This window comes from Phalacrocorax carbo, chromosome 1 (assembly GCF_963921805.1).
Source record: "Phalacrocorax carbo chromosome 1, bPhaCar2.1, whole genome shotgun sequence".
Classification (NCBI taxonomy): Eukaryota; Metazoa; Chordata; class Aves; order Suliformes; family Phalacrocoracidae; genus Phalacrocorax; species Phalacrocorax carbo.
In genome coordinates, this window is record NC_087513.1 from 135673176 (window position 1) to 135691763 (window position 18588).

Genomic DNA, 18588 nt, shown 5'->3' on the forward strand with positions numbered 1-18588 from the left:
AATGCATGCAGCATACACTATTTGGGCCAGGAGCTGTTTACTTTTCATGCCACTATGTAAACCTTGGGTCTTGGACTTCTGTGTGGGGCATGTGTACGCAATGATGTATGTGTAGCGTGTGCATTGTGTGCAGGTACATCATCTCATGTGTGTCATCTGCCAAGGAAGAGTTAAACAGTGAAAGGAAGGCTTTGCTTTCTGTGGTAAGGGAGGTGATCAAAGCATGGGGGAGCAGGAGGCCAGCACCGACTCTTGTGGGTAGGGAGGCAGACCACCATCTCTCAGACAGCCTGCTAGATAAGGAATTTGCACCACAACAGTAGAGATAAAAATTAATGAAGAGGTTATCTGCTCTAACTTGGGTGCTACACAGTCTCAGTGACTTTTTGCTTATGCCAAATAGGCTCTTTCAGCTGCTTCTTTTCTTTACCTTTGTACCATCATCGCACCCCAGGGGCGGAGGCAGAGGCAGGGAACACATGCAGTGCCTGTTGGCTTCCAGAAGGCATGAGGGCATGAGGATGGGAGGTGCAAAACAGGGGTCTCCTGAGCAGCCAAAGAGGGAGTTTGACCAAACCTGTCATTCTGAAAGAAGATGCTCCCACTGCTTTCTGCTCCAGGGCAGAGTAAGGGAAGCAAGGGGCAAAGCCTTTCCCTGCAGGCACCTTACCTTCTCCTGACCTTGCCCAGCAGGACTGCACCAGTGCCGCTGTGAGCAGGCCTGCCTGTGACTGCTGGGGGAGTTCAGCAGATGTAATGCCATGAGGATTTCTTTCCAGTGCCTTGTGAGTCACTGGGGCATGAGGTGAATCCCATTGTATAGCTGGTACCCAGTGTTTCACTGATGGTATTAACTGGTTTTCTGCTGTCTGTGACCTAGCTTAGGCTTAAATGTCTGCACTGCAGATGGTCATGTTCAGTGAGGTGACTCCCTTCCTTTGGGAGTTATTTTGTGATCTTTGCATAGAGGAGGCTACAGAAGTGCAAGGTGTTATTAGATGTAGTGATGTATTTCTATAGAAAAAATGATCTGACAAGGAAGGTGCTGAGCTAGGAGGCAGGACTCAGTCACAAGACTGAGGACAGCCCAGATGGTTTTTAAATTCCTTATACAGAGAAGAGTATCATCACACACTTACTTCTTGATGTCTCTTATCAGTTTGGATCACAGAGACCCCAAGGCAAGGTTACTGTGCACATCCGCAACAGCAAAGGCAGCAAAGCTATAGCTTTGGTCTGGACACCATTAGGTTGACTATAATATGAATTACTAGATGGGCAGACACTGGAGAGATAAGACTGCCAGCCTTCCTGCTTTGGAGCAGCCTCTTGCTCTCAGCAAGGCCCTTTTGTCAGTGTGCCATTGTATGACCTTTGTTTTTATGTCATAACATGGATTTCTTACAGTGTTCTCCTTTTCAAGAGGCATTGCATCCTACTCCATGGCTAGTTTAATGGGCCAATTCATGGAGTAAGCAATCACTTAATGTGAGAAAAGGATTAGAATCTAGTCCATCAATGAATTTGCGTTATTAACCTTAGTTCTTGCTGGATTTTGTTCCATCTCCGCCTTCCTGCTTGCTTCCCATCATGTATTTTAACCACTAAGTTCAGTTCAAAATACTGAAACAAACATATGAATGTTTTGAATATCTTTCTTCTGCTGGCAGGTTTCAGGCAAAGGAAGATAGAAAGTGAACAAAAATTTGGAATTTTTCTCCTGCCAAACCCCGTGTTGTTTGTGAAACGGCATGCCAGCCAATCCGTTGAGAACAGACAACACAGTGCCTGGCTGGGCGACCAGGCTGTTTCTGCACCACCTCTCTGCATCCAGATGCCTCACACCTGAGCAGGTGACATCCCCCAGGGCAGGATGCCCGGCACCAAAATGGCCTGTGCTCAGAGGAGCTGAAAATTCAGGTGATGAGAGCAGCTGCGGATGCTGCCGGTACTGGGGCCCACCATCCCTGCCATCAGTGGGACACCGCAGTCCCCCACCAAGGAGGCAGCAGTGGTGGCAGCTCAGCAGGGAGACAGCCACCCTTTGCCATCACGCCAGCATCACCCTGTCCCCAGGATGCTGCGGGGCAGAGGGAGGGAGTCTGGCATGGTGTGGGCAGACGCGTAGGAAGGGGAGGGCAGGCTGTGGGGGCAGGGAAACAAAAGGAAATTCATTGATGGAAAGCAGAGGGGTTTATGGTCTTGTTTTTATTTTTAACAATGGGCAGCTGTGAATTTTTACGCAGGATTATTTTAGGTCTCAGGCCTGGCTGTTTCATGCTTCGTCGGTGCCTGAGTTTCCCCTCCAGCTGTCTGAATCCAAGTGATATTATTTGCAATTACTTCAAGAAAGCAGAAGCTCAGAGGGAGTGTCCTTGGTGAATGGCTGTAATTTGTGTGCTGTGGCTGCCCAAAAGCTATTACAGCTCTGCTATCTCTGGCTGCCTGCCAGTGGGAAGGATTCCTTCCAGAATTAATTGCATTTCCCGCCTTATAGGTATTCCAGAGAGCAGGGAGCAGCCTTGCAATGGGTGTATCTCCTCGCAAGTAAATAGCGACATGTCATCTCATGTGTGATGTAGAAGGGCAGCACAAGGAAGAAGGCAGACATGCCACTGACTTTCAGGTCTTTGCCCATAGCCAAAAATTAGTACAGAGAGGTGGGAAAGAGAAAATTACTCAAATATTGGCTCATTCTTGTTTCACGTATAGAGAAAATGGGGGCTGCTTCTACAGAGTGTTATTCACAATGATGTGCAGAAGCTGTTGCCTCTTTGCTTAGCTACATGAAGGGAGGATATGCAAGAAAACTGCAAGCTCAGGGTCCTTGGCTTTGTTTTATTTAAATGTTATTTATATAGATCTACCTTGACTGCATCTATATTGTATTCTGAGTAGGTGTGCAGATTTGAACTTGCCCCCCACCTACACAACATAGGCACGTCTGGGCGCAGCCTTTGAGCAAGGTTTGGGGGATGCTCGCTGAGCTTAGACTGTCTTTAGCACAGGCCCTTGCTTACAGCACAGGGCAGGAGAACTGTGTTATTCCTTACCTGGTCCACCCCCACATATCACATGCACTTCTGTCACACCACCAACCGCTGGCAGGAGGGATGTCCAAGGCAGGGTGCCAGGACACGATGGGGACATTCAGGCAGTTGTAGCACATCCTGCCCATGCAACACAGGGGATGCACTACTCAGAGCTTGTGGCCTTCTCCGGTGATCAGCATGGCCTTGGGGCAAGGAGCACAGCAAGCCTCAGCCCCTGGCCTGGCACCAAAAGGCACTACCCAGATTTGGCTGATCTGTGAGGTCTGTTTATTGAAAACAGCCTGTAAAGCTCAATGGCATGATGGCTTTCCCACCTCTTATCACGCTCATGAGGCAGGGAGCCGTGCCAGCCATCCCCTGGTGTGGGCTGCATCCATGTGGCTGTGCCAGGTCCATGCAGAGCAGCCACTCCTTCCCCTTCCCCTCTGCAGGAAGGGAAGGAGTCATCGCCTGAGAAAGCTCTTTTCCTCCCTCCCTCCCTCCCTCCCCATATAATGAGCTTACAGGGTGGACTGCAAATGGTCCTATAGGTTTCTGTTTGGTAACATCAGTATTCTTACAAAAGGCATGTTGAGACCTTAAGTATTAGTAACATTTTCATTAGATGCATTCAACAGACCTGAAGTGGTGGTTAGATAGCAAGAACTAGGCAAAGGGGAAGAAAATATAAAGAGAAAAAAGAAGAAGAGAAAGAAACCCCACAACAAAATCCCTTTTCTTTTTCTTTGTCTTTTAACACCAAGGTGCTGAAGAGCACAGTGCTGAGACCTTTTGTAAACTGCCACTAAAACGTTGATGTTAAAAAAGACACCAATTTATTAAAGCACTGGGTTCATTTTATCTGCTGTCTTTTGATCTCTTCCTCTACAAGGGAACAAAGAGAATTAGAAAATAAACTAACAGTTCATGTAATCTAAATGGAAGCAGAAAATGCTGCTACTGCATGGCTTCACATAGCCTGCTGATGTCCTCTGGTTCAGCTCTATTCACTTTTGTTCTATTGCACCAAGACTGATATAGTATAATATTACTGATAATATTTGTATATGACAGGTTAGATAAATGAGATTCGTGATATTTGAGAAGGGGCCACATTCCTCTCTCTTCACCTGTCAAGCAAAACTTAATTCATTCAACACCCCTAATGAGCTTGGGTGGCTACTCATGGTGTAGGGCCTGTGCTGAAAACATACACTGGAGTCAGCATCCGAGCAGTGTTACAAGTCATGGGCCAGATCCCCAGGGGGATTCAGATGTCTGACGGATGTCTTACACCCCTGTGTTGCTGCTTGGCTGCAGGTAACCACAGAAGCAAGTCAGTTGTCTCAGGGTCTATGCTTCTATCTGTGAAATCACCAAGGTACCTACGCTATCGCCTCTCCACGTGCATATACCCATCCTTGCCAACAGCTCGCGCTTGAGCACAAGTGGGAATCACAGACCTCGGCTGCTTTGCCTCTGGGACCCAGCACAGAAACTTACAGTAGGATAAAAGCAATGCGATTCCACCTTAGACCCAGCAGTGGTGGGGAAGCCCACACATGCAGTGCGGCCTCTCTTCTCATACCTTCCCCACACAGAAGTAGGGATGGGACTGTACAGACTTTCCACCCTGAGGGGCGCATGGGAGCTCATGAGCTGTAGAGCGCTGGTAGACAGGCATGCTATTGCAACCTCTCCTAGCTAAACTGTTCTGCTTGGCATAAATAATTAAATACTATTGGGTTGCACAAGAAGAGAGATTAGCTTGGGAAGGCACTCGCTTGGGAGACAGATTAGTTGGACTGAAATCCCTGTTTGGGCATTTAATTATTTATACCAAGTGGAACATTTCTTCCAGAAAAGATTAAGAGACACACACCTAATTTAGTAGTCTGCTTATCATTAAGTTTAGCAGCGGTCAGGCAGAACATTAAGATGACTACTAGTGTATATCTGCTTAAGCAGAATCTGGTCTTTTGTTTACCATTCTTAAGTTGACAAAAAATGCACAATGCTTGCTTTGTGCAATGCTTGCACAGCTCCAACATCCGTAATGCAATCAGCACTGTTATAACAGAGCATTAGTATTTCACTAGTAAGAAATCATCTGACTTTTCAGTCACAGCCAATGAATTAGTAAAAATTATACAGATACATATAAATGATTGAGTGCTGTTGCAGAAAGGTGAAATTTTAAATGAATGTTGTCTCATGTGGGGTGCAGTGAAAGAGGCAGCTTACAATGTGAGATAGGTCATCCGTCCCAGAAAAGAAATCACAGATTTGATGACTTCTTAGCGGTGCTTTAAATGTGAACTGCATAAACAAAAGGATCCCATTCATGTGACAGAAAATGTTTATTTAGGATTCAGAACTAGCTTCCTTTAGCTACTGTCAACGAAATGACCTTGGTGTTAAAATATTAGTGGAAAATTTGATTTAGCTGGTGAGTGCTGCAAGTGAAAATAACTATTGTTGGCTGTTTGCATGAAAATGGAGAGCTGATGTGACAGCTGATTTGGCTGAATGTGACATAGCTGTATTAACCCTCAGTAGCCAAGCATGGCAAGGTCTGGGCTGTGATCACTGGAAAAGCATTGAGAAGGTGGAGAGCCTGGGATCCCATACAAGGTGATACGGCTTGAGCTGTTCACTAAACCAAGAGATATGTCTTAGAAGTTTTTTGAGAATGTTCCTGGATCAGTACAGCTAACTCAAACCAACGTTTCATAATAGGCTTGGAGTATGACAGTCCCACTTATCACTGTGCACACTCCTGCTGAGGTTACTGGGCAGCCGAGGCGCATGGTTGGCCAGGGAGCACCCTGAAACAGAAGGGTACAGCTGTGTCCTTCACATCTGCCCTGCTCCGATTCCTGACAGTTGCATAGCCCCGCTGCACCCCACAGCTGATCTCATACACCAGTGTCTGAAGCCAGCACGTTGACATTGCCACTGCCATCACAACCATGCAGAATGTAGACTCCATGCTCCTGAGGCCTTCATTTGCCTCCAGGGTAAAGAAGACTGCTTGCATTTTCAGGTGTAACTAGAGCTTCAGAGGGACTGCTATGCAGAATTGCACATAGTGACTGCTGTTTTATGTTATGAACTGAAGAGTAGCGTTGGTGGTGTTAAGCAGAAGGTACACTGCCGATGTCAGGAAAGCCATTTATGTCAGGGTTTTCAAACTCCCAGATAATTTGGAAACTGCTTAAAACAGACACTTATTCTGCTCATGTAATTTATTTTGCCTACGAGGCACTCTCTGATTTCACTCCTTCAGTGCTATTACCACGTCTCATCAACTATTTCCTTGTTAGAGCATCAGTTGGAGAGCTTTTACGTGCTTGTTATTGCTAAGAAAACTTCTTTGCATATCCATCACATATGATTTCCCTTATCTGTGTTTTTCAGACTACATCTTGGCAGGAATATACCACAGGGTAGTATTAGTGTTCCCAGTTTCTTATTAAGTCACTAGCCACATCAGTGTGCAAACCAACAATAACACCATGCCATATTTTATGCTCACATTAGACAAAGAAGCCATTCAGGTTTTTTTCCCAAAGGAGAAAATGACAAAGCTGGGGATGACAGTCACTGTCCCAGTTTGGACCCCATTCACCACATAAAAGGGTCAGAAGGTTGTGAAGAGATCCTAGTATTCACTGATTTTAATAGTAGAAAGCAGAAACATTAAAATCTTCTGAGCATTATTCTTGTAAACAGGACTCAAAGAGAGCAAAATGGCTCTAGGTGCCAAAAACTTTAAGGTCTCCCTTCAAATTCTTGTCTGCATCACCTCAAGGTGGGGTGCAGGATCACATGCAGAGCATTTAGGCTTCCTTACACCTGCCACTGCTCTTTAGAGCTACTTACTCCTTCTTGCACCTGCAAACTGGGGCTAAAGAAAGGTGGAATAAGAGGTCAAAGTAGAAGGAAATCTTCCTTCTAGGAGCTTCTGTGCTTTGCTGAAATTGCCTTTTCTGATCCCTCCTCAACATGCAGGTTATGTAAAGTTCTCTCAGCTTCATGGCAGTCTGAAAAAGGGATTTAGCTTTTCAGAGTAAAAACGGGGCTGAGGCGATGCTCAGAAATAAGAAGACAATTGCAGTGTAAAATTGGCTTGCATGTGCGCGACAGACTGGATGGTGATGTGAAAGGAAGATTGTAAGGGCTGATTTGATTAAAAGGCTCTGTCTGAATGAGTATGTCTGGAATGAAAGGGCGTCTGGGGGGACCATTTTCCTGCAGGGTGGGGCTTTTGGTGTTTGGCTTTGCAGATGCTAGCTACAGAATGCTAGGATTGAAGAGCACACACTTGGCTTTAAGTCTGTGACAGGCCATATTTTCAAGGGTGCACATGAATGCATCAATAATTTCAAAGATTTTCATTTTATTTTCTTATGGCAAGGGAAATTTTGTTTTTCTTTTCAGAGGTAGAGTGATATTTTAGGAGTTCTGTACAAGACCTTTACAGTGTCATGCTACCTGCCACAGGCCCACTTTGCTCTATCATATTATCATTTAATAAAAGATTCTCTATATAATGATGACAGTCCAGGACAGGGAAAATTCACAAAGCTTACAGGATCATGTGAATATGTTTCATATTCAGACCTCACAATGGGTTCCAACCCAAATATGGGACTCTCAGATGTGGTCATAGTACAAACTATTACACTTACTATTAATGACAAAAGGAGCTTCAGGTTGACAGCTAGACAATAACAAGAAAATTTTCCTCTTCTGTAATCACTACATAGTGAAACTACATCTGCCAGTCACACAGAGAAAATTATTTTAATATATAAGATATGCTCCAAAACCCTGCAGAAACAATCTGCTGACAGCAGCACTGTGCACTGGCAACATGCCACTGGCAGGTGCCTACAGTTAAAGCCATGACCCACATTTTATACATTGCCACAGATATTTAAAGAAAGGAAACTGAAGCGCATGTTGATTCATAAAATGTACTGGCCTTTCCTTTTTCTTTTCTTAGTAATTCTAATCAAGTTGAAATTTTCTTTCTAATGACTTATTTGCTACCAAAAACCCAATGCTTTATTCATGAACATTGTTGAGGTGCCTGGGCAAAAGCAGTCATAAATCATTACTCACATAGCTGAAATTTTTGTCAACATCTTTCATTTCCAATTTGTATCAGGACAGGGCTTGCACTCATTTGAGTGTACAGAGTGACAGGTTGAAACCTGAGCTGGGCTTAAAGCGATTGCCTCGCAGAAGAGAGCTCCTCTGCTTTGGTGGGAAGTACATGGGGAGGTTCCTACTGTGTGTGATACTCAGCAAGCATTCACAATATTTATTGAGCATAAAGTTGCCTCCATTAGATGAATTTGTATCAGTGGAGTTATTGCTCACATATGACAGACATAAATAATAGAGCCAGAAAACCCCAGCGTCCTGCAGTCTCAAAGCCACATGATATACAGGGATTTGAGTGGGGACCATTAGTATTATGCAAGTGATTTGTTAATGAAAATATGTAATTTAAGGAACACTCATTTCTAAGGATGGAGAAAAGTAGGAATCTCCTATCAAGTGGAAGTGGTGTAGGCTGACTTTAAGGGTCTCTGATTCATATTTAATAAGAAAGCAGGATTGCAAAGACAAGTCTTTCAAAAGCTAGAAAAAGCAAGCCTGTCCCTCACCCAAGCCTCAGGAAACAGGGTCAGGCTGCAGTGGAAAGAAAAGGAATTTATGTAAATACACAAACTCCAGCCGGAGGTTTAGCTAAAATATTTGGTCCTTTAAAATCTGAAACAAAAACCTTCCGCAGAGCTGGCTGCCTAGGTTCTGGGGTTTGGTAGAGTAATATGTTCCCTCGTGTTTTTACTCATGTCACCATAATGAAAGCTGACTTGCTTTTTGAATAATATATACTTTATCTACATAGTGAGAGGAACTGAAATGAACATCATTTACTGCACGTTTATTTAAAGGGCGCCTCATACTAAACAGGGTGCCCATTATAACTGTAAGTGTTTTTCAACACACAGAATGGAAAAACTAGCAGAAAATATATTTTCATTGTAAGCAAAATACCTTTGAAAAGCTCATGTCTCCTGCCTTGTAAACAGACGAAGGAGACATTGCACTGGCAATATAAGTGCTAGCTTGGGATGTCACAAGGCCAAAGACCAGGATGTGGAAACCTTGAGTCTTTTAATGACAAAACGTATCTGTGAATGCAAAGCAAAACAGACTTTGCTTTGGCATTTCCCTCAGCAATGTCTGGATGCAAAAGGAACAAGACTGGGGGCTTGCCTTGTCACACCACCCCTGTCATACAGATGCTGGAGAAGCTGTTAGCCCATTTGACACCTCTTTCAGCTGCTTGTGCAAGGGACAGCCATCAGTTGCTGCTGGCACGCAGTGGTCAACTTACCCCCATAACAAAACACTACAGACTGCAGCCAGATCTAGCAAATAACTGGGGAGCAATACAGGAGTCGAGGGAGTCAAACTATAGAAATGTCCCTTGTAAAGTGTTAATTGTCATACAAACTTTTGGGCTTTTCCTCCATCATCGTGTTCTAAGACTGATTCAAATTATATCAGCAACCATTGCTGCTGACTACTTTTACATCTTATATAACAAAACACCCCACAGTGCATCAGTCACTATCTGATCAGGGTAGACAATATTTGCTACCGGATCTGCTATGGGCTGCTCATGTCCCAGCCCCCCCAGATGAGTGCAGGTGCAGAATTCAGCTGCCTGATTAACTTCACAAGTGCAAGGAAGCCTTAACCACATCTACGCCATTACCAGCTGGCCGTATTACTTTTCCATCGCTATTGGGTCATATGGTTGTATTTGCAAGAATACAACCATCCACTGATTTTTTTGTTTACTGTTATTAGTGTTACTTTGGTGAATGAAAAAAATGGAAAAATGACAGAGTATATAACCTCTAATAGTAAATCTTCCCAACAGTTTTTGCAGTAGAAATAGGTCCTGGCTATGAGGAGGAGTTCTGTGAAGCTTGGAAGTCTAAAGGATGAAACCCTCATCCCATCCTGGTGGTAGAGCAGAAACAAGCTTTTCTTTAGGCACCTGCATTTTTCCTGACTGGTGGGAAATGCAGCCTTCAAAAGTGGACAGTTCTATGAAATGGATAAGGAAAGGTGGGCCCACTTTGATGTATTATTGTTTTACTGGAACAAAACTCATTCCAGAAAATGAATGCCAGCAGCTGTATGAGCATACAGCTGGACAAAACATCTGTGTTTCAAGAACACAGTGGGAAGTGACCACATGCGCAAGGAATCCTAATTCCTTTGTTCGAAGTTAAACATGAAACTATAACAGGAAGACGTCCTGGTGATTAAAACCAGAGCCTCACCGCAATACCTGATAGCCAAACAGGTATGAGCTATTTAGACATGGCTAAACCTTGTATTAATGGAAGATCATTATACCTAAATCGGTTTTCTTGGAAGTTGAAAGGGTTTCATTTTTAAGAGTGTCTGTGCACAAGCCAGCACGAGGAAATCCAGTTGAGAGACAAACCAAGGACAGAGTTGTTCAGTGCACCAGAATCAGGTGCAAGATTAGGGACAGTAGATGTCCTCATGGTTGTATGGGACTCTGTGGGTATTAGGAAACCCTGCCACCAGCTGAGCTGTGTTTTCAGTTGCAGACCTTTAGAGCCCAGAGGATTAATGGTTTTCTTTATTGAGGAGCATGAGCTGGGGCCTAGCAGTAATTAGCTGCAGCTCTAATAGTAGAACTGCACAGTGATGTTCGGACATAGACACTTTCTGTTTTGTCCTTGACTAAATGCATGCTCAAGGGTGCTGGTTCATCAAAAATATATTTCCTTTTTCTCTCTTCTCTCTTCTCTTCTCTTCTCTTCTCTTCTCTTCTCTTCTCTTCTCTTCTCTTCTCTTCTCTTCTCTTCTCTTCTCTTCTCTTCTCTTCTCTTCTTCTCTTTTCTCTTTCTATTTCAGGTTAGCTTTCAGTTGCATCAATTCTCTGAAGTGGTTCATAGTACAGTTTTAGGATGGGAGTCTAAGCATCATACATGACATAGACTAAATGCAAACTTTTGAGAAGATGCAAGCTGAGATTAGCACCATGTTATTTATCAAGGTCATGGCTGGGGGGCTGGGGAAGGAATAGGGAAGGGGAAAGGGAAACCATTTAATTTCACACAGTTTTTGCAAGAAACATTAACCCTGAGAAGCAAGTGCACTTTGAGGTAGTCTGCCCACCCCTTCTTCTGCCTGTTGACCTCTATATCCCCTTTTTACCTCAAGATTGTTCCCTGTAGTAATGTGACCCTGATAAAGTGAAGTGACTCATGCACATATTCTCACCACACGGAAAAGGTTAGGAGGGAACAAGGACTGTGAAGGAGTTGAAAAGTAAGCTGTGTGAGAAGGGACAGTTGCAAAACTGTACAGGGAGGTCACACAAAATTTGCTTGAAGTATTGAATGCACCTCTTGTCTGCCTGGTGCCCCAGTGTCTCAGCAATAACTGAAGAAAAGCAACGTTATTGACTCCAAAAGCAAATAATTGCTATGAAGGAATAAGTTTTAGAGCTATTTATTAGTTTTATCTTCATGTCTTAAATCTGTTTATGTTTCATTATGATTAGCAGTTGCAGTCCTTAATTCAGGCATATAACTCTTTAACCTAGTCCTAAAACCAGATAGATTTTAGAGATAAGATAATTAAATTTTGACTCTGTGTTCAGAAAAACCACAAACCCAGAAAGAAAACCCTGATGTCCACCCACTCCCTGGGCAAAAGAAGAGTTTTGACTGAGGCAATTCTACCTCTTGATTTCGTGCTGCCAGACATTGGCCACCATCAATCATATTAGTTAGTATCTCCCTCCATTTCAGTGGGACTAATCATAGGTGAATGTATGCCTCAGCAAGGATAGGTGAAAAAGAACTTGGGCCTTCAGTGGCTACAGGTAGAGGGGGGGGTGAAAGAAATTACTCTTTTGGTAATTCAGCTCAGGTGCTTTTTTGTTTACTACCATTTGAGCCCACAAAGGTGTTACTAAGCCTAATCCACTTATTAAACAGGATCCTGCTCCCATGCATGTGGGTGCAACTCTACAGTACTGCCACTGGAGCTACTGCTGCTGCTTTATTCACTTGACCAGGCAATTTTTATTCACATGAACTCATCTAGAACATGTTATTCACATGAATAGCTCCAGATTTTTCTTCTAGGCTGGCAGCCTTAGCACCAGGTTCAGACACCTGCATTCACTTGAGTATAGTGTAGGTGCTGTGAGCCTGGTGTACAAGCGCCTGCTGCAGGCAGTGTAGAGATGGGGCTTGATTAGTTGCCTTTGTATCAGCCTCTGGCAGGGCCAAAAACATCTTTGATTACCCTTGATTGCCTAATGGCACTGAACGCTTAAATTCAAGCAACAGACCTGAGCCCTGATAAGTTCAGCCAGTGGAGCCTAAAGAGGGACTCAGGAAACAAGCATAGGCGCTCACCTGAGGGTGAAGTCAAAGGGGTCTCTAGACCCCTTGGCCTGTGCTGGCTGGGCATCCAAGACTATAGCAGGAGCACAGACACGTAGCATGCATGTAGGTAGCTGAGCCTCTCCCAAGCCATCTAAGGGTAGGTCTGTGCTCCTATCTGCACAGTTTGCATGCTTAGCTGGCTACAGCTGGGTAGGCAGGTGAGTGAGATGCTCAGCCCATAGCACTATACACACCAACTCCCTGCAGGGAGTGTTAATTTAGGCTCCACATTGCCATAACCGTAGCCACAGGGCTTCTGGCTGTGCTGAGCAGAACCAGCTCAGGACTGCCTGCAAATGCCAAGCAGGAATACCCCAGGAATTATGTATCTTTTCCCTCTTTCCCTTTTAGAAGTTTGACCAGGTGATTATTATTTAAATAAAAGTTGAGTTTTCCATGTAATCAAATGTAAATACGAACCATTTATTTTCCTTAGAGTTCAGGGATTATGATGGGTTCTGTCTCTTTCACAGCAGTTTGTAGAACTGTGTGAAACTGTAGAACTTGTAGAGCTTGTAGAACTGTAATGTTCATTACCATCATTTGTTTTTCTAACACATTCTTTGTGTCTGCAAGGTTTGACACTTTGGAGCCTTATTTGATCTGCAGTGTTATCTCTTAAATCTATCCCTGGCTATATACTGTCTTTTTAATTTTCAAACTGCACCAGAAGAAACCTTGAAGAACTCAGGCCGACATCCAAAAATATTTGCCACCTAATGCCCCCCTAAACAACTACGTCTTCTGAGACCAATAGAACTTTCATTCCTAAATTCTTTCCCCAGAGAATGCAAGGGTTAACTTTGCTATTTCTGTCTTTAAGAAGAACAAAAAAATGTCTACAAGAAAAAATATCCTGAAACATTTTGATTCAAACTGATTTAAACTATTTTTATCCTGCTTTTACTTATGTGAATATTTCTTAAACAATACTTTCATTAGGTGACCAAATAAAGCAGTTGAGAAGTATAAAGTTTCTGAATTATTGAAAATGTCAGATAACTGATTAATATGAGTGCATAAGGAAATATTACTGCCTGCCCAGACACAATGGCACCCACATTTGCCACCCACAGTTTTTTCCCTGAGCAACTAGCATCCAGTTTAGCTCTCCCCAAGCCCTGAGTAGACATATTCATGGTAATTATCACTTTGTGAATCGTCACTCTGGGCTGTCTCTTTAAAGGATGGCATAATTACAGAATCATATTACAGATAATTTTATTTATTGCATAGTCTTTCCCAGACACCTGTCAGTAAATAGCTCTTCTTTAGGCTTTTCCTCTGTGGATACATCTCATAAGTACATCTTCAGAAAGTACCGTACATCAGATCTTTTGATTTTCCACCTCCAGGTATTAGTGGGTCTTCTAACTCTAAGCTCTTGAAGATGCCATACAATGGGGAGGATGGCTGGTAATAAAGGTGGGTTTCAGGAAACCTTTGAAGAGGTTATTGTCAAAGAAAGAAGGTTAAACAAAAAAAAATTTTAAAGAAGGGTAGCATATATTTTTTTTAAATCTGGCATTTTAGTGACTAGACTGGTATTTTATTCTAGACTTTCTCTTGATCTTAGAAATCTGCTTAGTCTAGTTAAAGTGGCACAGAAGTGTATATGGTACTTTAAGATACTCCCATATGAGAAGCTTTGCATCTGTAGTGCACGTTTTGTGCTTCCAAATTCTCATTTGTACTAAACTAAATTAAACCTAAAAATTATCCTCCTAACTAGCATAATGATTTGGGCATGAAAGCTATATAGAGACAGCTACATAGACAGTAATTCACCAATCAGCAGGGAAAAGACAGGATACTATTACTTAGCATCATCCTCTCTAGTGCCGAGCTCTGTTCTGTTGGCTCAGGGACTCCACAGGTCCTTGGCAGTATGATGCCAGCAGGTTTGTTGTGTTTTTTGTCGTTGGTGTGGAGGCATAACATCTCAGTGCCGGATGCCTCATTGATTCCTCAGGAGTCTTGTGGACCTCTGTCCAGAGCAGATTGGCTCCACAGAGGACAAATACCCACAGCAAAAATGTCCTTGATGCTAATAGAAAGACAGAACTCTCCTTTCCTCCCCTGCTCTCCCCTCTTTATATTCTCCAACAAGTTTGCCAACCTAAGTGGCCATGCCACTTAGTACAGGGGATGTTTTATCTACTGAAAGCAGAGCACTAGCCTGACAAACCTGCACACAGAGGAATGCAGATTTAAACATGAGTCTTCTGAAATAACTGCACATATGTTACATGAAAATGTGCTGAAAACTGGTATGTATAGGTTTCCTGTTTGACAAGGTAACTCTTCTGAAAATCCCAGAGCAGCCTAATGGCAGCTCATATAGGACCATCATCACTCCCTACAAAAGTCCCTGAAGGAGGGGAGGAGGAAGATGCCATTAGCTGTGCATCCAGATTGTCCAAGTCATTTTACTGGCTTGAGTTATTGCTATGGCAAGTGAATGCTGCTCCCGGAAACACCCGTTTCAAGTTGAATTTGATTTTCCTTTTCTGCCAAATGCGTCTCTGGCATTCCTGCCTCTGCAGGCAGGGTCTTCCCTGCTCCATTCCCCCTATCCTGTCATGGAGGGAAGGCCCTGATGTTTCTGGTGGATGGGGAGGTGTTAATGCCTGGCAGACAACTGGAATCATCCACACCTGACTGAGGAGTTGAGGATTTTTGGAAACTTCCCCTTAATGAGGCATCGAGTGCCTTTCCTGGGAAGGGGCTAGGGCTGGAATAGCTCACAATCACTTTGCCTTGGGTGAAGTTACTGTCCATACCTGGGCAAAGAGGTCCCAAACAACCTTGAGCAAACCACACAATGCACCCACCCTTTATTGATTACATGGTCTAATAAGTGTGTTTGAAACCTCTGATCTCAGGTCCTGAAGACTGGGGTTTTTTTCCTATTCTAGTTCCATTTCCCAGGACACTAGGACACATCTTTATCAGCTTTTCATAAACAATTTGTCTTCACCATTCCAGTTATTTTATTGGTTGGTTGCTGTGGCATAGTTATATTATGCTGTTGTTGCTGTATAGGGGTGTTGTTGTGGAGAGAGGGACCGGCATGCCTCTGTTCTTCCACGGGGGACAGCTTTGCTTTTCAGCTCCTGGGGAGCTGGGATGTCTCCAGAACAAAAGAGTTACAGAGTGTTATGGGCAGTTTTTGGAGGTGCCTCCCAGACATCTGCAGGGCTGCAGTCCTTGTCCCACAGAGAAAGGAGCACAGCATACCCCTTGGGTTTGAAATAAAGCTGGGCTTGATTCCTGGGCTGCGCATAGCTCTCTGTGCCACTCCAGGCAGGACGTGAAGTGGGGTAGCTGACTCAGTCCCTGAGCCGGCCAGCTGGGAGCCAGCTCTGGGCTGGAAGCCATGCAGCTACATTAGTGCACTTCTGTGTCTGAACTAATAGACCCTGCTTCACAGCATGTTCCTTTGCTTGTGCTTAAGTCAGACATGGTTTGGGGGCTGGCAGATGCCTGGTACCTGAGGAGCACGAAGACCGGAATGAGTGAGTTTGTGTCTGCAGCTGCTTGCATAGGCAGAAATGTCTGTCCCTTGCTTCATAGCCCTCTCACTGCACTTTCCTGCTCCCAGAACGACCAAGGAGATGGGGCTATTACACACTGTGAGGACCTCAGATATTACAGCTGCAGGAGATGTATCAGAGGGACAAATGTACTGGGGAGGTAAAAGGATGCTGGAGCCCCTTCCCCATAGCCCCAGGCACTGTGGCAATTCATGGTCACTCGTGATGGGGCTGCACAGCTTCATCTCTTGGCTTCTGCCAACCTGCAGCTTTGAGACAGATACCTACACCAAGATAAAGAGACATATAATATAGAGAGAGCAGGTGCAGAGGAGAAAGTCACAGAAGCTGAATCTTCTCTCACTTCTCCTGTATAACAGGCCACTCTAATGTTCCCAGTTTCCACTGCTTTAAGCCTAAGAGCACTTTTGGCCAGAGCATATCTTTTGTAGTTTGAAGGCCAGAGGGAGAATCCACCATTCTCCTTTTTCATTTGTTCCACTGGCTGACCTCCTTCACTATTGAAAAAATGTGTTTCCTACAGCAGAATAGCCCCTGCCTTAAAAATAAAAAAGGTATTAGTTGGAGACAGTTAAATCTGACCCAAGTAAAATTCAAGAGTGAGTGAACTGTCCCCACTCCAAGATCATGTTATTGCCCACAACTTATCAAGTATTATAGCTTCTGGCAGTGTCTGTCCCTGAATTAAAAGGATCTCAATTTAAAGAATCGCTTAGTTTCTCATATAAACAGTGATGAGATATTAAAATATATATGAGAACTGAAGGGTCCATCTGTCTTGCAAAAATAAGTCCCACATAGCCGCATGTTACTGCATAGGCTTCCTGGTGGAAAAGCCCTGGTTCAGCTGGGCAGGATCACTTGTCATCGCTAGAGACGGGAAAGAGACAGTCTGTCCTGCCGCCTCTCCCAGCCTGGCTGGTTCACTGGGTAGAACAGCTTTATGGTGATAGGGATCACAGCTATCACAATTTATGAAGGACTCAAGATGATTTCGTCGCACTGCTGGCCTTGTGGCAGAGCACAAGACCACACATAAGACTGCAGTCCTTTCAGCTGTTTGAAGCACAGGTAATGCCATTGAGAAGGCTGAGCATGGAGATTTTTGGTGAGGAATGTGTGCTCTGTCAGTAACCTGCCCTTGTGCATGTGTGTTTTTCCCTTCCCCCTCTCCTATAGCCGTCACGTAACTTTTCAGAGCAGGCACTATTCCCCACTATGTTTGTTCAGCACATAGTGGAACAAGGCCTTTCCATGCTGTACAAACAGTTAGTTACACACTATTAAATATAGATGTCGGCTCCTGTTATGCCATCGCCCACTGAGAAAAAGTACGTCACTGTTTTGAAACTGCAATACAGCATTAGAGGGACTAAAACAGTTAAATTCTTATGGAAGTCGGACACTCCTTGCTCCAACACTTCCCCTTCCTTTTGTTTTTAACCTTGCTTTCCTGTCATGTGTTATCCTGTCCCCCACTGAATTCCTCACTGCTGTCTGCCGACCTGGTGTTTGCATGTGCGCGGAAGCACGGCAGCTTGCCTCCAGGAACAGCACTGCTCTCCACAGCAAGGTTTGGTGATGCTGAGGCATTTCAGTGTCACTCCTGCTCTCTTCCTGGAAAGGAGGGCAGTTTGCAGGCTCAACATCCTTGGCCCAGGACCCAAAAATCTGTCCCTGCACCTCCTACTGCCATGGCCTGGCAGAGCTCCTCCACAATGGCAGGAAGGAGCTGGCTGCAGCCTTCCTTTGCTCGTGCAGCTGGCGTGTCTGTGGGGGCATGTTTCTAGCCCAAGTGCCTGCAGACAGCATGTCAGGAGAAATATCAGGAATACATCCAGCCAGCATTTATTGAACTGCAAACAGAGAGAGCAAATTGCTATTAGCAGCCAGGTGCTCTCCCCAGGCAGGTCTAACGCCAAAGCAAAAGGGGAACGCAGAGCAGCGTGGGACATGCAGGAATGATAGGAAACATTGGTGGAGGCAGCAGCGAGACCAGGGCCCGAGCTGGCAGGATGTGTTTTGTGGAGTGGGTTGGCAGAATGGGGTGCTGGTGTGGGACTGCTGGACTTGCTGCCACCCCAGGTGCAGAGGGAGAGGGTGAACTCAGGCAGGGGAGGAGGAACTGTAAGAACCATTTCAGAAAGGAAATGAGGACTGAAGAAAAGCAGGCTCCCTGTTTGGGATGCCAAGTAATAAAGCACTGAGGTAGCTGAAACAATAAATAGCTGTTGCCTATTAGTTTCCTGTTCGTTATTTGCTGGCTGAAAACAAATGGAGGTTATGGGAAATTGAGGGGATTTTCTTGAAAGTTCTGGGAATCAGGAGGGCATAGAAAGGGGGACAGGGTCAGGGAAAGGGGAAAAGGGAAAGGTTCACAGCAGTGGCTTCCCTGAAAATGTCAGATGCAGGCATGTGCCAGTCTCCTGGCAGGTAGGCTCCATTGCTGAGGGGAAAACAACTTTT